The 26,158-nt window shown below is 26.4% G+C and overlaps 1 protein-coding gene across 2 annotated transcripts in view; it reads left to right on the top strand.

The window, feature by feature from the left end:
* LOC100376270 (adhesion G protein-coupled receptor G6-like) overlaps positions 1-26,158 on the top strand; it is a 79,714-nt gene that overhangs the window by 14,341 nt on the left and 39,215 nt on the right. The gene's annotated exons all lie outside the window — the stretch shown is intronic.

Here is a 26,158-nt window from a genome sequence, read left to right as displayed (position 1 = left end):
CATAATCTAACAGAGATGTAAGTACAACAGAATATAATTGAGATATACACATAATTACATAGTAAAACACATAATCTAACAGAGATGTAAGTACAACAGAATATAATTGAGATATAATATTGTTAAACAGTAAAACACATAATTTAACAGAGATGTAAGTACAACAGAATATAATTGAGATATACATTGTTACATAGTAAAACACATAATCTAACATAGATGCAAGTACAACACAATATAATTGAGATATACACATTGTTACATAGTAAAACACATAATCTAACAGAGATGTAAGTACAACAAAATATAATTGAGATATACACATTGTTACATAGTAAAACACATAATCTAACATAGATGCAAGTACAACACAATATAATTGAGATATACACATTGTTACACAGTAAAACACATAATCTAACAGAGATGTAAGTACAACAGAATATAATTGAAATACACACATTGTTACATAGTAAAACACATAATCTAACAGAGATGTAAGTACAACAGAATATAATTGAGATATACACATTGTCACATAGTAAAACACATAATCTAACAGAGATGTAAGTACAACAGAATATAATTGAGATATACACATTGTTACACAGTAAAACACATAATCTAACAGAGATGTAAGTACAACAGAATATAATTGAGATATACACATTGTTACACAGTAAAACACACAATCTAACAGAGATGTAACTACAACATAATATAATTGGGATATACACATTTTTACATAGTAAAACACATAATCTAACAGAGATGTAAGTAAAACAGAATATAATTGAGATATACACATTGTTACATAGTAAAACACATAATCTAACATAGATGCAAGTACAACACAATATAATTGAGATATACACATTATCACATAGTAAAACACATAATCTAACAGAGATGTAAGTACAACAGAATATAGTTGAGATATACACATTGTTACATAGTAAAACACATAATCTAACATAGATGCAAGTACAACACAATATAATTGAGATATACACATTATTACATAGTAAAACACATAATCTAACAGAGATGTAAGTACAACAGAATATAATTGAGATATACACATTATTACACAGTAAAACACATAATCTAACAGAGATGTAAGTACAACAGAATATAATTGAGATATACACATTGTTACATGGTAAAACACATAATCTAACAGAGATGTAAGTACAGCAGAATATAATTGAAATACACACATTGTTACATAGTAAAACACATAATCTAACATAGATGTAAGTACAACAGAATATAATTGAGATATACACATTGATACATAGTAAAACACATAATCTAACAGAGATGTAAGTACAACAGAATATAATTGAGATATACACATTGTTACACAGTAAAACACATAATCTAACAGAGATGTAAGTACAACAGAATATAATTGAGATATACACATTGTTACACAGTAAAACACACAATCTAACAGAGATGTAACTACAACATAATATAATTGGGATATACACATTTTTACATAGTAAAACACATAATCTAACAGAGATGTAAGTACAACAGAATATAATTGAGATATACACATTGTTACATAGTAAAACACACAATCTAACAAAGATGTAAGTACAACAGAATATAATTGAGATACATATTGTTACACATTAAAACACATAATCTAACAGAGATGTATGTACAACAGAATATAATTGCGATATACACATTATTACATAGTAAAACACATAATCTAACAGAGATGTAAGTACAACAGAATATAATTGAGATATACACATTATTACATAGTAAAACACACAATCTAACAGAGATGTAAGTACAACATAATATAATTGAGATATACACATTGTTACATAGTAAAACACATAATCTAACATAGATGCAAGTACAACACAATATAATTGAGATATACACATTGTTACACAGTAAAACACATAATCTAACAGAGATGTAAGTACAACAGAATATAATTGAGATACATATTGTTACACAGTAAAACACATAATCTAACAGAGATGTAAGTACAACAGAATATAATTGAGATATACACATTATTACATAGTAAAACACATAATCTAACAGAGATGTAAGTACAAAAGAATATAATTGAGATATACACATTGTTACATAGTAAAACACATAATCTAACATAAATGCAAATACAACGCAATATAAATGATATATACATATTGTTACACAGTAAAACACATAATTTAACAGAGATGTAAGTACAACAGAATATAATTGAGATATACACATTATTACACAGTAAAACACATAATCTAACAGAGATGTAAGTACAACAGAATATAATTGAGATATACACATTGTTACATAGTAAAACACATAATCTAACATAGATGCAAGTACAACACAATATAATTGAGATATACACATTGTTACACAGTAAAACACATAATCTAACAGAGATGTAAGTACAACAGAATATAATTGAGATATACACATTGTTACATAGTAAAACACATAATCTAACAGAGATGTAAGTACAACAGAATATAATTGAGATACACATTGATACATAGTAAAACACATAATCTAACAGAGATGTAAGTACAACAGAATATAATTGAGATATAAACATAATTACATAGTAAAACACATAATCTAACAGAGATGTAAGTACAACAGAATATAATTGTGATACATATTGTTACACAGTAAAACACATAATCTAACAGAGATGTATGTACAACAGAATATAATTGAGATATACACATTATAACATAGTAAAACACATAATCTAACAGAGATGTAAGTACAACAGAATATAATTGAGATATACACATTATTACATAGTAAAACACACAATCTAACAGAGATGTAAGTACAACACAATATAATTGAGATATACACATTGTTACATAGTAAAACACATAATCTAACATAGATGCAAGTACAACACAATATAATTGAGATATACACATTGTTACACAGTAAAACACATAATCTAACAGAGATGTAAGTACAACAGAATATAATTGAGATATACACATTGTTACATAGTAAAACACATAATCTAACAGAGATGTAAGTACAACAGAATATAATTGAGATACATATTGTTACACAGTAAAACACATAATCTAACAGAGATGTATGTACAACAGAATATAATTGAGTTATACACATTATTACATAGTAAAACACATAATCTAACAGAGATGTAAGTACAACAGAATATAATTGAGATATACACATTGTTACATAGTAAAACACATAATCTAACATAGATGCAAGTACAACACAATATAAATGAGATAAACATATTGTTACACAGTAAAACACATAATTTAACAGAGATGTAAGTACAACAGAATATAATTGAGATATACACATTGTTACATAGTAAAACACATAATCTAACATAGATGCAAGTACAACACAATATAATTGAGATATACACATTGTTACAGAGTAAAACACATAATCTAACAGAGATGTAAGTACAACAGAATATAATTGAGATATACACATTGTTACATAGTAAAACACATAATCTAACATAGATGCAAGTACAACACAATATAATTGAGATATACACATTGTTACACAGTAAAACACATAATCTAACAGAGATGTAAGTACATCAGAATATAATTGAAATACACACATTGTTACATAGTAAAACACATAATCTAACAGAGATGTAAGTACAACAGAATATAATTGAGATATACACATTGTTACATAGTAAAACACATAATCTAATAGAGTTGTATGTACAACAGAATATAATTGAGATATACACATTGTTACATAGTAAAACACATAATCTAACAGAGATGTAAGTACAACAGAATATAATTGAGATATACACATTGTTACATAGTAAAACAAATAATCTAACATAGATGCAAGTACAACAGAATATAATTGAGATATACACATTGTTACATAGTAAAACACATAATCTAACATAGATGCAAGTACAACACAATATAATTGAGATATACAGATTGTTACACAGTAAAACACATAATCTAACAGAGATGTAAGTACAACAGAATATAATTGTGATATACACATTGTTACATAGTAAAACACATAATCTAACATAGATGCAAGTACAACAGAATATAAATGAGATATACATATTGTTACACAGTAAAACACATAATTTAACAGAGATGTAAGTACAACAGAATATAATTGAGATATACATTGTTACATAGTAAAACACATAATCTAACATAGATGCAAGTACAACACAATATAATTGAGATATACACGTTGTTACATAGTAAAACACATAATCTAACATAGATGCAAGTACAACACAATATAATTGAGATATACACATTGTTACACAGTAAAACACATAATCTAACAGAGATGTAAGTACAACAGAATATAATTGAGATATACACATTGTTACATAGTAAAACACATAATCTAACATAGATGCAAGTACAACACAATATAATTGAGATATACACATTGTTACACAGTAAAACACATAATCTAACAGTCTAACAGAGATGTAAGTACAACAGAATATAATTGAGATATACACATTGTTACATAGTAAAACACATAATCTAACAGAGATGTAAGTACAACAGAATATAATTGAGATATACACATTGTTACATAGAAAAACACATAATCTAACATAGATGCAAGTACAACACAATATAATTGAGATACACACATTGTTACATAGTAAAACACATAATCTAACAGAGATGTAAGTACAACAGAATATAATTGAGATATACACATTGTTACATAGTAAAACACATAATCTAATAGAGTTGTAAGTACAACAGAATATAATTGAGATATACACATTGTTACATAGTAAAACACATAATCTAACAGAGATGTAAGTACAACAGAATATAATTGAGATATACACATTGTTACATAGTAAAACACATAATCTAACATAGATGCAAGTACAACAGAATATAATTGAGATATACACATTGTTACATAGTAAAACACATAATCTAACATAGATGCAAGTACAACACAATATAATTGAGATATACAGATTGTTACACAGTAAAACACATAATCTAACAGAGATGTAAGTACAACAGAATATAATTGAGATATACACATTGTTACATAGTAAAACACATAATCTAACAGAGATGTAAGTACAACAGAATATAATTGAGATACACATTGATACATAGTAAAACACATAATCTAACAGAGATGTAAGTACAACAGAATATAATTGAGATATACACATAATTACATAGTAAAACACATAATCTAACAGAGATGTAAGTACAACAGAATATAATTGAGATATACACGTTGTTACATAGTAAAACACATAATCTAACATAGATGCAAGTACAACACAATATAATTGAGATATACACATTGTTACATAGTAAAACACATAATCTAACAGAGATGTAAGTACAACAGAATGTAATTGAGATATACACATTGTTACATAGTAAAACACATAATCTAACATAGATGCAAGTACAACACAATATAATTGAGATATACACATTATTACACAGTAAAACACATAATCTAACAGAGATGTAAGTACAACAGAATATAATTGAAATACACACATTGTTACATAGTAAAACACATAATCTAACAGAGATGTAAGTACAACAGAATATAATTGAGATATACACGTTGTTACATAGTAAAACACATAATCTAACAGAGTTGTAAGTACAACAGAATATAATTGAGATATACACATTGTTACATAGTAAAACACATAATCTAACAGAGATGTAAGTACAACAGAATATAATTGAGATATACACATTGTTACATAGTAAAACACATAATCTAACATAGATGCAAGTACAACAGAATATAATTGAGATATACACATTGTTACATAGTAAAACACATAATCTAACAGAGATGTAAGTACAACAGAATATAATTGAGATATACACATTGTCACCTAGTAAAACACATAATCTAACAGAGTTGTAAGTACAACAGAATATAATTGAGATATACACATTGTTACATAGTAAAACACATAATCTAACAGAGATGTAAGTACAACAGAATATAATTGAGATATACACATTGTTACACAGTAAAACACATAATCTAACAGAGATGTAAGTACAACAGAATATAATTGAGATATACACATTGTTACACAGTAAAACACACAATCTAACAGAGATGTAACTACAACATAATATAATTGGGATATACACATTTTTACATAGTAAAACACATAATCTAACAGAGATGTAAGTACAACAGAATATAATTGAGATATACACATTGTTACATAGTAAAACACATAATCTAACATAGATGCAAGTACAACACAATATAATTGAGATATACACATTATCACATAGTAAAACACATAATCTAACAGAGATGTAAGTACAACAGAATATAGTTGAGATATACACATTGTTACATAGTAAAACACATAATCTAACATAGATGCAAGTACAACACAATATAATTGAGATATACACATTGTTACATGGTAAAACACATAATCTAACAGAGATGCAAGTACAGCAGAATATAATTGAAATACACACATTGTTACATAGTAAAACACATAATCTAACATAGATGTAAGTACAACAGAATATAATTGAGATACACATTGATACATAGTAAAACACATAATCTAACAGAGATGTAAGTACAACAGAATATAATTGAGATATACACATAATTACATAGTAAAACACATAATCTAACAGAGATGTAAGTACAACAGAATATAATTGAGATATACACGTTGTTACATAGTAAAACACATAATCTAACATAGATGCAAGTACAACACAATATAATTGAGATATACACATTGTTACATAGTAAAACACATAATCTAACAGAGATGTAAGTACAACAGAATGTAATTGAGATATACACATTGTTACATAGTAAAACACATAATCTAACATAGATGCAAGTACAACACAATATAATTGAGATATACACATTATTACACAGTAAAACACATAATCTAACAGAGATGTAAGTACAACAGAATATAATTGAAATACACACATTGTTACATAGTAAAACACATAATCTAACAGAGATGTAAGTACAACAGAATATAATTGAGATATACACGTTGTTACATAGTAAAACACATAATCTAACAGAGTTGTAAGTACAACAGAATATAATTGAGATATACACATTGTTACATAGTAAAACACATAATCTAACAGAGATGTAAGTACAACAGAATATAATTGAGATATACACATTGTTACATAGTAAAACACATAATCTAACATAGATGCAAGTACAACAGAATATAATTGAGATATACACATTGTTACATAGTAAAACACATAATCTAACAGAGATGTAAGTACAACAGAATATAATTGAGATATACACATTGTCACCTAGTAAAACACATAATCTAACAGAGTTGTAAGTACAACAGAATATAATTGAGATATACACATTGTTACATAGTAAAACACATAATCTAACAGAGATGTAAGTACAACAGAATATAATTGAGATATACACATTGTTACACAGTAAAACACATAATCTAACAGAGATGTAAGTACAACAGAATATAATTGAGATATACACATTGTTACACAGTAAAACACACAATCTAACAGAGATGTAACTACAACATAATATAATTGGGATATACACATTTTTACATAGTAAAACACATAATCTAACAGAGATGTAAGTACAACAGAATATAATTGAGATATACACATTGTTACATAGTAAAACACATAATCTAACATAGATGCAAGTACAACACAATATAATTGAGATATACACATTATCACATAGTAAAACACATAATCTAACAGAGATGTAAGTACAACAGAATATAGTTGAGATATACACATTGTTACATAGTAAAACACATAATCTAACATAGATGCAAGTACAACAGAATATAATTGAGATATACACATTGTTACATGGTAAAACACATAATCTAACAGAGATGCAAGTACAGCAGAATATAATTGAAATACACACATTGTTACATAGTAAAACACATAATCTAACATAGATGTAAGTACAACAGAATATAATTGAGATATACACATTGATACATAGTAAAACACATAATCTAACAGAGATGTAAGTACAACAGAATATAATTGAGATATACACATTGTTACACAGTAAAACACATAATCTAACAGAGATGTAAGTACAACAGAATATAATTGAGATATACACATTGTTACACAGTAAAACACACAATCTAACAGAGATGTAACTACAACATAATATAATTGGGATATACACATTTTTACATAGTAAAACACATAATCTAACAGAGATGTAAGTACAACAGAATATAATTGAGATATACACATTGTTACATAGTAAAACACATAATCTAACATAGATGCAAGTACAACACAATATAATTGAGATATACACATTATCACATAGTAAAACACATAATCTAACAGAGATGTAAGTACAACAGAATATAGTTGAGATATACACATTGTTACATAGTAAAACACATAATCTAACATAGATGCAAGTACAACACAATATAATTGAGATATACACATTGTTACATGGTAAAACACATAATCTAACAGAGATGCAAGTACAGCAGAATATAATTGAAATACACACATTGTTACATAGTAAAACACATAATCTAACATAGATGTAAGTACAACAGAATATAATTGAGATATACACATTGATACATAGTAAAACACATAATCTAACAGAGATGTAAGTACAACAGAATATAATTGAGATATACACATTGTTACACAGTAAAACACATAATCTAACAGAGATGTAAGTACAACAGAATATAATTGAGATATACACATTGTTACACAGTAAAACACACAATCTAACAGAGATGTAACTACAACATAATATAATTGGGATATACACATTTTTACATAGTAAAACACATAATCTAACAGAGATGTAAGTACAACAGAATATAATTGAGATATACACATTGTTACATAGTAAAACACACAATCTAACAGAGATGTAAGTACAACAGAATATAATTGAGATACATATTGTTACACATTAAAACACATAATCTAACAGAGATGTATGTACAACAGAATATAATTGCGATATACACATTATTACATAGTAAAACACATAATCTAACAGAGATGTAAGTACAACAGAATATAATTGAGATATACACATTATTACATAGTAAAACACACAATCTAACAGAGATGTAAGTACAACACAATTTAATTGAGATATACACATTGTTACATAGTAAAACACATAATCTAACATAGATGCAAGTACAACACAATATAATTGAGATATACACATTGTTACACAGTAAAACACATAATCTAACAGAGATGTAAGTACAACAGAATATAATTGAGATACATATTGTTACACAGTAAAACACATAATCTAACAGAGATGTAAGTACAACAGAATATAATTGAGATATACACATTATTACATAGTAAAACACATAATCTAACAGAGATGTAAGTACAAAAGAATATAATTGAGATATACACGTTGTTACATAGTAAAACACATAATCTAACATAGATGCAAATACAACAGAATATAAATGAGATATACATATTGTTACACAGTAAAACACATAATTTAACAGAGATGTAAGTACAACAGAATATAATTGAGATATACATTGTTACATAGTAAAACACATAATCTAACATAGATGCAAGTACAACACAATATAATTGAGATATACACATTGTTACATAGTAAAACACATAATCTAACAGAGATGTAAGTACAACAGAATGTAATTGAGATATACACATTGTTACATAGTAAAACACATAATCTAACATAGATGCAAGTACAACACAATATAATTGAGATATACACATTATTACACAGTAAAACACATAATCTAACAGAGATGTAAGTACAACAGAATATAATTGAAATACACACATTGTTACATAGTAAAACACATAATCTAACAGAGATGTAAGTACAACAGAATATAATTGAGATATACACGTTGTTACATAGTAAAACACATAATCTAACAGAGTTGTAAGTACAACAGAATATAATTGAGATATACACATTGTTACATAGTAAAACACATAATCTAACAGAGATGTAAGTACAACAGAATATAATTGAGATATACACATTGTTACATAGTAAAACACATAATCTAACATAGATGCAAGTACAACAGAATATAATTGAGATATACACATTGTTACATAGTAAAACACATAATCTAACAGAGATGTAAGTACAACAGAATATAATTGAGATATACACATTGTCACCTAGTAAAACACATAATCTAACAGAGTTGTAAGTACAACAGAATATAATTGAGATATACACATTGTTACATAGTAAAACACATAATCTAACAGAGATGTAAGTACAACAGAATATAATTGAGATATACACATTGTTACACAGTAAAACACATAATCTAACAGAGATGTAAGTACAACAGAATATAATTGAGATATACACATTGTTACACAGTAAAACACACAATCTAACAGAGATGTAACTACAACATAATATAATTGGGATATACACATTTTTACATAGTAAAACACATAATCTAACAGAGATGTAAGTACAACAGAATATAATTGAGATATACACATTGTTACATAGTAAAACACATAATCTAACATAGATGCAAGTACAACACAATATAATTGAGATATACACATTATCACATAATAAAACACATAATCTAACAGAGATGTAAGTACAACAGAATATAGTTGAGATATACACATTGTTACATAGTAAAACACATAATCTAACATAGATGCAAGTACAACACAATATAATTGAGATATACACATTGTTACATGGTAAAACACATAATCTAACAGAGATGCAAGTACAGCAGAATATAATTGAAATACACACATTGTTACATAGTAAAACACATAATCTAACATAGATGTAAGTACAACAGAATATAATTGAGATATACACATTGATACATAGTAAAACACATAATCTAACAGAGATGTAAGTACAACAGAATATAATTGAGATATACACATTGTTACACAGTAAAACACATAATCTAACAGAGATGTAAGTACAACAGAATATAATTGAGATATACACATTGTTACACAGTAAAACACACAATCTAACAGAGATGTAACTACAACATAATATAATTGGGATATACACATTTTTACATAGTAAAACACATAATCTAACAGAGATGTAAGTACAACAGAATATAATTGAGATATACACATTGTTACATAGTAAAACACATAATCTAACATAGATGCAAGTACAACACAATATAATTGAGATATACACATTATCACATAGTAAAACACATAATCTAACAGAGATGTAAGTACAACAGAATATAGTTGAGATATACACATTGTTACATAGTAAAACACATAATCTAACATAGATGCAAGTACAACACAATATAATTGAGATATACACATTGTTACATGGTAAAACACATAATCTAACAGAGATGCAAGTACAGCAGAATATAATTGAAATACACACATTGTTACATAGTAAAACACATAATCTAACATAGATGTAAGTACAACAGAATATAATTGAGATATACACATTGATACATAGTAAAACACATAATCTAACAGAGATGTAAGTACAACAGAATATAATTGAGATATACACATTGTTACACAGTAAAACACATAATCTAACAGAGATGTAAGTACAACAGAATATAATTGAGATACACACATTGTTACACAGTAAAACACACAATCTAACAGAGATGTAACTACAACATAATATAATTGGGATATACACATTTTTACATAGTAAAACACATAATCTAACAGAGATGTAAGTACAACAGAATATAATTGAGATATACACATTGTTACATAGTAAAACACACAATCTAACAGAGATGTAAGTACAACAGAATATAATTGAGATACATATTGTTACACATTAAAACACATAATCTAACAGAGATGTATGTACAACAGAATATAATTGCGATATACACATTATTACATAGTAAAACACATAATCTAACAGAGATGTAAGTACAACAGAATATAATTGAGATATACACATTATTACATAGTAAAACACACAATCTAACAGAGATGTAAGTACAACAGAATATAATTGAGATATACACATTATTACATAGTAAAACACATAATCTAACAGAGATGTAAGTACAAAAGAATATAATTGAGATATACACATTGTTACATAGTAAAACACATAATCTAACATACATGCAAATACAACGCAATATAAATGATATATACATATTGTTACACAGTAAAACACATAATTTAACAGAGATGTAAGTACAACAGAATATAATTGAGATATACACATTATTACACAGTAAAACACATAATCTAACAGAGATGTAAGTACAACAGAATATAATTGAGATATACACATTGTTACATAGTAAAACACATAATCTAACATAGATGCAAGTACAACACAATATAATTGAGATATACACATTGTTACACAGTAAAACACATAATCTAACAGAGATGTAAGTACAACAGAATATAATTGAGATATACACATTGTTACATAGTAAAACACATAATCTAACAGAGATATAAGTACAACAGAATATAATTGAGATACACATTGATACATAGTAAAACACATAATCTAACAGAGATGTAAGTACAACAGAATATAATTGAGATATAAACATAATTACATAGTAAAACACATAATCTAATAGAGATGTAAGTACAACAGAATATAATTGTGATACATATTGTTACACAGTAAAACACATAATCTAACAGAGATGTATGTACAACAGAATATAATTGAGATATACACATTATAACATAGTAAAACACATAATCTAACAGAGATGTAAGTACAACAGAATATAATTGAGATATACACATTATTACATAGTAAAACACACAATCTAACAGAGATGTAAGTACAACACAATATAATTGAGATATACACATTGTTACATAGTAAAACACATAATCTAACATAGATGCAAGTACAACACAATATAATTGAGATATACACATTGTTACACAGTAAAACACATAATCTAACAGAGATGTAAGTACAACAGAATATAATTGAGATATACACATTGTTACATAGTAAAACACATAATCTAACAGAGATGTAAGTACAACAGAATATAATTGAGATACATATTGTTACACAGTAAAACACATAATCTAACAGAGATGTATGTACAACAGAATATAATTGAGATATACACATTATTACATAGAAAAACACATAATCTAACAGAGATGTAAGTACAACAGAATATAATTGAGATATACACATTGTTACATAGTAAAACACATAATCTAACATAGATGCAAGTACAACACAATATAAATGAGATAAACATATTGTTACACAGTAAAACACATAATTTAACAGAGATGTAAGTACAACAGAATATAATTGAGATATACACATTGTTACATAGTAAAACACATAATCTAACATAGATGCAAGTACAACACAATATAATTGAGATATACACATTGTTACAGAGTAAAACACATAATCTAACAGAGATGTAAGTACAACAGAATATAATTGAGATATACACATTGTTACATAGTAAAACACATAATCTAACATAGATGCAAGTACAACACAATATAATTGAGATATACACATTGTTACACAGTAAAACACATAATCTAACAGAGATGTAAGTACATCAGAATATAATTGAAATACACACATTGTTACATAGTAAAACACATAATCTAACAGAGATGTAAGTACAACAGAATATAATTGAGATATACACATGGTTACATAGTAAAACACATAATCTAATAGAGTTGTAAGTACAACACAATATAATTGAGATATACACATTGTTACATAGTAAAACACATAATCTAACAGAGATGTAAGTACAACAGAATATAATTGAGATATACACATTGTTACATAGTAAAACAAATAATCTAACATAGATGCAAGTACAACACAATATAATTGAGATATACACATTGTTACAGAGTAAAACACATAATCTAACAGAGATGTAAGTACAACAGAATATAATTGAGATATACACATTGTTACATAGTAAAACACATAATCTAACATAGATGCAAGTACAACACAATATAATTGAGATATACCGATTGTTACACAGTAAAACACATAATCTAACAGAGATGTAAGTACAACAGAATATAATTGAGATATACACATTGTTACATAGTAAAACACATAATCTAACAGAGATGTAAGTACAACAGAATATAATTGAGATACACATTGATACATAGTAAAACACATAATCTAACAGAGATGTAAGTACAACAGAATATAATTGAGATATACACATAATTACATAGTAAAACACATAATCTAACAGAGATGTAAGTACAACAGAATATAATTGAGATACATATTGTTACACAGTAAAACACATAATCTAACAGAGATGTATGTACAACAGAATATAATTGAGACATACACATTATTACATAGTAAAACACATAATCTAACAGAGATGTAAGTACAACAGAATATAATTGTGATATACACATTGTTACATAGTAAAACACATAATCTAACATAGATGCAAGTACAACAGAATATAAATGAGATATACATATTGTTACACAGTAAAACACATAATCTAACAGAGATGTAAGTACAACAGAATATAATTGAGATATACACATTGTTACATAGTAAAACACATAATCTAACAGAGATGTAAGTACAACAGAATATAATTGAGATACATATTGTTACACAGTAAAACACATAATCTAACAGAGATGTATGTACAACAGAATATAATTGAGATATACACATTATTACATAGTAAAACACATAATCTAACAGAGATGTAAGTACAACAGAATATAATTGAGATATACACATTGTTACATAGTAAAACACATAATCTAACAGAGATGTAAGTACAACAGAATGTAATTGAGATATACACATTGTTACATAGTAAAACACATAATCTAACATAGATGCAAGTACAACACAATATAATTGAGATATACACATTGTTACACAGTAAAACACATAATCTAACAGAGATGTAAGTACAACAGAATATAATTGAAATACACACGTTGTTACATAGTAAAACACATAATCTAACAGAGATGTAAGTACAACAGAATATAATTGAGATATACACATTGTTACATAGTAAAACACATAATCTAACAGAGTTGTAAGTACAACAGAATATAATTGAGATATACACATTGTTACATAGTAAAACACATAATCTAACAGAGATGTAAGTACAACAGAATATAATTGAGATATACACATTGTTACATAGTAAAACACATAATCTAACATAGATGCAAGTACAACACAATATAATTGAGATATACACATTGTTACATAGTAAAACACATAATCTAACAGAGATGTAAGTACAACAGAATATAATTGAGATATACACATTGTTACATAGTAAAACACATAATCTAACATAGATGCAAGTACAACACAATATAATTGAGATATACACATTGTTACACAGTAAAACACATAATCTAACAGAGATGTAAGTACAACACAATATAATTGAGATATACACATTATTACACAGTAAAACACACAATCTAACAGAGATGTAAGTACAACAGAATATAATTGAGATATACACATTGTTACATAGTAAAACACATAATCTAACATAGATGCAAGTACAACACAATATAATTGAGATATACACATTATCACATAGTAAAACACATAATCTAACATAGATGCAAGTACAACACAATATAATTGAGATATACACATTGTTACATAGTAAAACACATAATCTAACAGAGATGTAAGTACAACAGAATATAATTGAGATATACACATTGTTACATAGTAAAACACATAATCTAACATAGATGCAAGTACAACACAATATAATTGAGATATACACATTGTTACACAGTAAAACACATAATCTAACAGAGATGTAAGTACAACACAATATAATTGAGATATACACATTATTACACAGTAAAACACACAATCTAACAGAGATGTAAGTACAACAGAATATAATTGAGATATACACATTGTTACATAGTAAAACACATAATCTAACATAGATGCAAGTACAACACAATATAATTGAGATATACACATTATCACATAGTAAAACACATAATCTAACAGAGATGTAAGTACAACAGAATATAGTTGAGATATACACATTGTTACATAGTAAAACACATAATCTAACAGAGATGTAAGTACAACAGAATGTAATTGAGATATACACATTGTTACATAGTAAAACACATAATCTAACATAGATGCAAGTACAACACAATATAATTGAGATATACACATTGTTACACAGTAAAACACATAATCTAACAGAGATGTAAGTACAACAGAATATAATTGAAATACACACGTTGTTACATAGTAAAACACATAATCTAACAGAGATGTAAGTGCAACAGAATATAATTGAGATATACACATTGTTACATAGTAAAACACATAATCTAACAGAGTTGTAAGTACAACAGAATATAATTGAGATATACACATTGTTACATAGTAAAACACATAATCTAACAGAGATGTAAGTACAACAGAATATAATTGAGATATACACATTGTTACATAGTAAAACACATAATCTAACATAGATGCAAGTACAACACAATATAATTGAGATATACACATTGTTACATAGTAAAACACATAATCTAACAGAGATGTAAGTACAACAGAATATAATTGAGATATACACATTGTTACATAGTAAAACACATAATCTAACATAGATGCAAGTACAACACAATATAATTGAGATATACACATTGTTACACAGTAAAACACATAATCTAACAGAGATGTAAGTACAACACAATATAATTGAGATATACACATTATTACACAGTAAAACACACAATCTAACAGAGATGTAAGTACAACAGAATATAATTGAGATATACACATTGTTACATAGTAAAACACATAATCTAACATAGATGCAAGTACAACACAATATAATTGAGATATACACATTATCACATAGTAAAACACATAATCTAACAGAGATGTAAGTACAACAGAATATAGTTGAGATATACACATTGTTACATAGTAAAACACATAATCTAACATAGATGCAAGTACAACACAATATAATTGAGATATACACATTATTACATAGTAAAACACATAATCTAACAGAGATGTAAGTACAACAGAATATAATTGATACATATTGTTACACAGTAAAACACATAATCTAACAGAGATGTATGTACAACAGAATATAATTGAGATATACACATTATTACATAGTAAAACACATAATCTAACAGAGATGTAAGTACAACAGAATATAATTGAGATATACACATTGTTACATAGTAAAACACATAATCTAACATAGATGCAAGTACAACACAATATAATTGAGATATACACATTGTTACACAGTAAAACACATAATCTAACAGTCTAACAGAGATGTAAGTACAACAGAATATAATTGAGATATACACATTGTTACATAGTAAAACACATAATCTAACAGAGATGTAAGTACAACAGAATATAATTGAGATATACACATTGTTACATAGTAAAACACATAATCTAACATAGATGCAAGTACAACAGAATATAATTGAGATACACACATTGTTACATAGTAAAACACATAATCTAACAGAGATGTAAGTACAACAGAATATAATTGAGATAAACACATTGTTACATAGTAAAACACATAATCTAATAGAGTTGTAAGTACAACAGAATATAATTGAGATATACACATTGTTACATAGTAAAACACATAATCTAACAGAGATGTAAGTACAACAGAATATAATTGAGATATACACGTTGTTACATAGTAAAACACATAATCTAACATAGATGCAAGTACAACAGAATATAATTGAGATATACACATTGTTACATAGTAAAACACATAATCTAACATAGATGCAAGTACAACACAATATAATTGAGATATACAGATTGTTACACAGTAAAACACATAATCTAACAGAGATGTAAGTACAACAGAATATAATTGAGATATACACATTGTTACATAGTAAAACACATAATCTAACAGAGATGTAAGTACAACAGAATATAATTGAGATACACATTGATACATAGTAAAACACATAATCTAACAGAGATGTAAGTACAACAGAATATAATTGAGATATACACATAATTACATAGTAAAACACATAATCTAACAGAGATGTAAGTACAACAGAATATAATTGAGATACATATTGTTACACAGTAAAACACATAATCTAACAGAGATGTATGTACAACAGAATATAATTGAGACATACACATTATTACATAGTAAAACACATAATCTAACAGAGATGTAAGTACAACAGAATATAATTGAGATATACACATTGTTACATAGTAAGACACATAATCTAACATAGATGCAAGTACAACAGAATATAAATGAGATATACATATTGTTACACAGTAAAACACATAATTTAACAGAGATGTAAGTACAACAGAATATAATTGAGATATACATTGTTACATAGTAAAACACATAATCTAACATAGATGCAAGTACAACACAATATAATTGAGATATACACATTGTTACATAGTAAAACACATAATCTAACAGAGATGTAAGTACAACAGAATGTAATTGAGATATACACATTGTTACATAGTAAAACACATAATCTAACATAGATGCAAGTACAACACAATATAATTGAGATATACACATTGTTACACAGTAAAACACATAATCTAACAGAGATGTAAGTACAACAGAATATAATTGAAATACACACATTGTTACATAGTAAAACACATAATCTAACAGAGATGTAAGTACAACAGAATATAATTGAGATATACACATTGTTACATAGTAAAACACATAATCTAACAGAGTTGTAAGTACAACAGAATATAATTGAGATATACACATTGTTACATAGTAAAACACATAATCTAACAGAGATGTAAGTACAACAGAATATAATTGAGATATACACATTGTTACATAGTAAAACACATAATCTAACATAGATGCAAGTACAACAGAATATAATTGAGATATACACATTGTTACATAGTAAAACACATAATCTAACAGAGATGTAAGTACAACAGAATATAATTGAGATATACACATTGTCACATAGTATAACACATAATCTAACAGAGTTGTAAGTACAACAGAATATAATTGAGATATACACATTGTTACATAGTAAAACACATAATCTAACAGAGATGTAAGTGCAACAGAATATAATTGAGATATACACATTGTTACACAGTAAAACACATAATCTAACAGAGATGTAAGTACAACAGAATATAATTGAGATATACACATTGTTACACAGTAAAACACACAATCTAACAGAGATGTAACTACAACATAATATAATTGGGATATACACATTTTTACATAGTAAAACACATAATCTAACAGAGATGTAAGTACAACAGAATATAATTGAGATATACACATTGTTACATAGTAAAACACATAATCTAACATAGATGCAAGTACAACACAATATAATTGAGATATACACATTATCACATAGTAAAACACATAATCTAACAGAGATGTAAGTACAACAGAATATAGTTGAGATATACACATTGTTACATAGTAAAACACATAATCTAACATAGATGCAAGTACAACACAATATAATTGAGATATACACATTGTTACATGGTAAAACACATAATCTAACAGAGATGCAAGTACAGCAGAATATAATTGAAATACACACATTGTTACATAGTAAAACACATAATCTAACATAGATGTAAGTACAACAGAATATAATTGAGATATACACATTGATACATAGTAAAACACATAATCTAACAGAGATGTAAGTACAACAGAATATAATTGAGATATACACATTGTTACACAGTAAAACACATAATCTAACAGAGATGTAAGTACAACAGAATATAATTGAGATATACACATTGTTACACAGTAAAACACACAATCTAACAGAGATGTAACTACAACATAATATAATTGGGATATACACATTTTTACATAGTAAAACACATAATCTAACAGAGATGTAAGTACAACAGAATATAATTGAGATATACAATTGTTACATAGTAAAACACACAATCTAACAGAGATGTAAGTACAACAGAATATAATTGAGATATACACATTATTACACAGTAAAACACATAATCTATCAGAGATGTAAGTACAACAGAATATAATTGAGATATACACATTGTTACATAGTAAAACACATAATCTAACATAGATGCAAGTACAACACAATATAATTGAGATATACACGTTGTTACACAGTAAAACACATAATCTAACAGAGATGTAAGTACAACAGAATATAATTGAGATATACACGTTGTTACATAGTAAAACACATAATCTAACATAGATGCAAGTACAACACAATATAATTGAGATATACACATTGTTACACAGTAAAACACATAATCTAACAGAGATGTAAGTACAACAGAATATAATTGAGATATACATATTGTTACATAGTAAAACACATAATCTAACAGAGATGTAAGTACAACAGAATATAATTGTGATACATATTGTTACACAGTAAAACACATAATCTAACAGAGATGTATGTACAACAGAATATAATTGAGATATACACATTATTACATAGTAAAACACATAATCTAACAGAGATGTAAGTACAACAGAATATAATTGAGATATACACATTATTACATAGTAAAACACACAATCTAACAGAGATGTATGTACAACAGAATATAATTGAGATATACACATTATTACATAGTAAAACACATAATCTAACATAGATGCAAGTACAACACAATATAATTGAGATATACACATTGTTACACAGTAAAACACATAATCTAACAGAGATGTAAGTACAACAGAATATAATTGAGATATACACATTGTTACATAGTAAAACACATAATCTAACAGAGATGTAAGTACAACAGAATATAATTGAGATACATATTGTTACACAGTAAAACACATAATCTAACAGAGATGTATGTACAACAGAATATAATTGAGATATACACATTATTACATAGTAAAACACATAATCTAACAGAGATGTAAGTACAACAGAATATAATTGAGATATACACATTGTTACATAGTAAAACACATAATCTAACATAGATGCAAGTACAACACAATATAAATGAGATAAACATATTGTTACACAGTAAAACACATAATTTAACAGAGATGTAAGTACAACAGAATATAATTGAGATATACACATTGTTACATAGTAAAACACATAATCTAACATAGATGCAAGTACAACACAATATAATTGAGATATACACATTGTTACAGAGTAAAACACATAATCTAACAGAGATGTAAGTACAACAGAATATAATTGAGATATACACATTGTTACATAGTAAAACACATAATCTAACATAGATGCAAGTACAACACAATATAATTGAGATATACACATTGTTACACAGTAAAACACATAATCTAACAGAGATGTAAGTACATCAGAATATAATTGAAATACACACATTGTTACATAGTAAAACACATAATCTAACAGAGATGTAAGTACAACAGAATATAATTGAGATATACACATTGTTACATAGTAAAACACATAATCTAATAGAGTTGTAAGTACAACAGAATATAATTGAGATATACACATTGTTACATAGTAAAACACATAATCTAACAGAGATGTAAGTACAACAGAATATAATTGAGATATACACATTGTTACATAGTAAAACAAATAATCTAACATAGATGCAAGTACAACAGAATATAATTGAGATATACACATTGTTACATAGTAAAACACTTAATCTAACATAGATGCAAGTACAACACAATATAATTGAGATATACAGATTGTTACACAGTAAAACACATAATCTAACAGAGATGTAAGTACAACAGAATATAATTGAGATATACACATTGTTACATAGTAAAACACATAATCTAACAGAGATGTAAGTACAACAGAATATAATTGTGATATACACATTGTTACATAGTAAAACACATAATCTAACATAGATGCAAGTACAACAGAATATAAATGAGATATACATATTGTTACACAGTAAAACACATAATTTAACAGAGATGTAAGTACAACAGAATATAATTGAGATATACATTGTTACATAGTAAAACACATAATCTAACGTAGATGCAAGTACAACACAATATAATTGAGATATACACATTGTTACATAGTAAAACACACAATCTAACAGAGATGTAAGTACAACAGAATATAATTGAGATATACACATTGTTACATAGTAAAACACATAATCTAACATAGATGCAAGTACAACACAATATAATTGAGATATACACATTGTTACACAGTAAAACACATAATCTAACAGAGATGTAAGTACAACAGAATATAATTGAAATACACACATTGTTACATAGTAAAACACATAATCTAACAGAGATGTAAGTACAACAGAATATAATTGAGATATACACATTGTTACATAGTAAAACACATAATCTAACAGAGTTGTAAGTACAACAGAATATAATTGAGATATACACATTGTTACATAGTAAAACACATAATCTAACAGAGTTGTAAGTACAACAGAATATAATTGAGATATACACATTGTTACATAGTAAAACACATAATCTAACAGAGATGTAAGTACAGCAGAATATAATTGAGATATACACATTGTTACATAGTAAAACACATAATCTAACATAGATGCAAGTACAACAGAATATAATTGAGATATACACATTGTTACATAGTAAAACACATAATCTAACAGAGATGTAAGTACAACAGAATATAATTGAGATATACACATTGTTACATAGTAAAACACATAATCTAACATAGATGCAAGTACAACACAATATAATTGAGATATACACATTGTTACACAGTAAAACACATAATCTAACAGAGATGTAAGTACAACACAATATAATTGAGATATACACATTATTACACAGTAAAACACACAATCTAACAGAGATGTAAGTACAACAGAATATAATTGATACATATTGTTACACAGTAAAACACATAATCTAACAGAGATGTATGTACAACAGAATATAATTGAGATATACACATTATTACATAGTAAAACACATAATCTAACAGAGATGTAAGTACAACAGAATATAATTGAGATATACACATTGTTACATAGTAAAACACATAATCTAACATAGATGCAAGTACAACACAATATAATTGAGATATACACATTGTTACACAGTAAAACACATAATCTAACAGTCTAACAGAGATGTAAGTACAACAGAATATAATTGAGATATACACATTGTTACATAGTAAAACACATAATCTAACAGAGATGTAAGTACAACAGAATATAATTGAGATATACACATTGTTACATAGTAAAACACATAATCTAACATAGATGCAAGTACAACAGAATATAATTGAGATACACACATTGTTACATAGTAAAACACATAATCTAACAGAGATGTAAGTACAACAGAATATAATTGAGATAAACACATTGTTACATAGTAAAACACATAATCTAATAGAGTTGTAAGTACAACAGAATATAATTGAGATATACACATTGTTACATAGTAAAACACATAATCTAATAGAGTTGTAAGTACAACACAATATAATTGAGATATACACATTGTTACATAGTAAAACACATAATCTAACAGAGATGTAAGTACAACAGAATATAATTGAGATATACACATTGTTACATAGTAAAACAAATAATCTAACATAGATGTAAGTACAACAGAATATAATTGAGATATACACATTGTTACATAGTAAAACACATAATCTAACAGAGATGTAAGTACAACAGAATATAATTGAGATACACATTGATACATAGTAAAACACATAATCTAACAGAGATGTAAGTACAACAGAATATAATTGAGATATACACATAATTACATAGTAAAACACATAATCTAACAGAGATGTAAGTACAACAGAATATAATTGAGATACATATTGTTACACAGTAAAACACATAATCTAACAGAGATGTATGTACAACAGAATATAATTGAGACATACACATTATTACATAGTAAAACACATAATCTAACAGAGATGTAAGTACAACAGAATATAATTGAGATATACACATTGTTACATAGTAAAACACATAATCTAACATAGATGCAAGTACAACAGAATATAAATGAGATATACATATTGTTACACAGTAAAACACATAATTTAACAGAGATGTAAGTACAACAGAATATAATTGAGATATACATTGTTACATAGTAAAACACATAATCTAACATAGATGCAAGTACAACACAATATAATTGAGATATACACATTGTTACACAGTAAAACACATAATCTAACAGAGATGTAAGTACAACAGAATATAATTGAAATACACACATTGTTACATAGTAAAACACATAATCTAACAGAGATGTAAGTACAACAGAATATAATTGAGATATACACATTGTTACATAGTAAAACACATAATCTAACAGAGTTGTAAGTACAACAGAATATAATTGAGATATACACATTGTTACATAGTAAAACACATAATCTAACAGAGATGTAAGTACAACAGAATATAATTGAGATATACACATTGTTACATAGTAAAACACATAATCTAACATAGATGCAAGTACAACACAATATAATTGAGATATACACATTGTTACATAGTAAAACACATAATCTAACAGAGATGTAAGTACAACAGAATATAATTGAGATATACACATTGTCACATAGTATAACACATAATCTAACAGAGTTGTAAGTACAACAGAATATAATTGAGATATACACATTGTTACATAGTAAAACACATAATCTAACAGAGATGTAAGTGCAACAGAATATAATTGAGATATACACATTGTTACACAGTAAAACACATAATCTAACAGAGATGTAAGTACAACAGAATATAATTGAGATATACACATTGTTACACAGTAAAACACACAATCTAACAGAGATGTAACTACAACATAATATAATTGGGATATACACATTTTTACATAGTAAAACACATAATCTAACAGAGATGTAAGTACAACAGAATATAATTGAGATATACACATTGTTACATAGTAAAACACATAATCTAACATAGATGCAAGTACAACACAATATAATTGAGATATACACATTATCACATAGTAAAACACATAATCTAACAGAGATGTAAGTACAACAGAATATAGTTGAGATATACACATTGTTACATAGTAAAACACATAATATAACATAGATGCAAGTACAACACATTATAATTGAGATATACACATTGTTACATGGTAAAACACATAATCTAACAGAGATGCAAGTACAGCAGAATATAATTGAAATACACACATTGTTACATAGTAAAACACATAATCTAACATAGATGTAAGTACAACAGAATATAATTGAGATATACACATTGATACATAGTAAAACACATAATCTAACAGAGATGTAAGTACAACAGAATATAATTGAGATATACACATTGTTACACAGTAAAACACATAATCTAACAGAGATGTAAGTACAACAGAATATAATTGAGATATACACATTGTTACACAGTAAAACACACAATCTAACAGAGATGTAACTACAACATAATATAATTGGGATATACACATTTTTACATAGTAAAACACATAATCTAACAGAGATGTAAGTACAACAGAATATAATTGAGATATACACATTGTTACATAGTAAAACACACAATCTAACAGAGATGTAAGTACAACAGAATATAATTGAGATACATATTGTTACACATTAAAACACATAATCTAACAGAGATGTATGTACAACAGAATATAATTGCGATATACACATTATTACATAGTAAAACACATAATCTAACAGAGATGTAAGTACAACAGAATATAATTGAGATATACACATTATTACATAGTAAAACACACAATCTAACAGAGATGTAAGTACAACACAATATAATTGAGATATACACATTGTTACATAGTAAAACACATAATCTAACATAGATGCAAGTACAACACAATATAATTGAGATATACACATTGTTACACAGTAAAACACATAATCTAACAGAGATGTAAGTACAACAGAATATAATTGAGATACATATT

Source organism: Saccoglossus kowalevskii, chromosome 11 (genome assembly GCF_978046115.1).
Source record: "Saccoglossus kowalevskii chromosome 11, keSacKowa6.1, whole genome shotgun sequence".
NCBI lineage: Eukaryota > Metazoa > Hemichordata > Enteropneusta > Harrimaniidae > Saccoglossus > Saccoglossus kowalevskii.
Note: the sequence above shows the minus strand (reverse complement) of the source record. Positions and strands in the feature narration are given on the sequence as shown.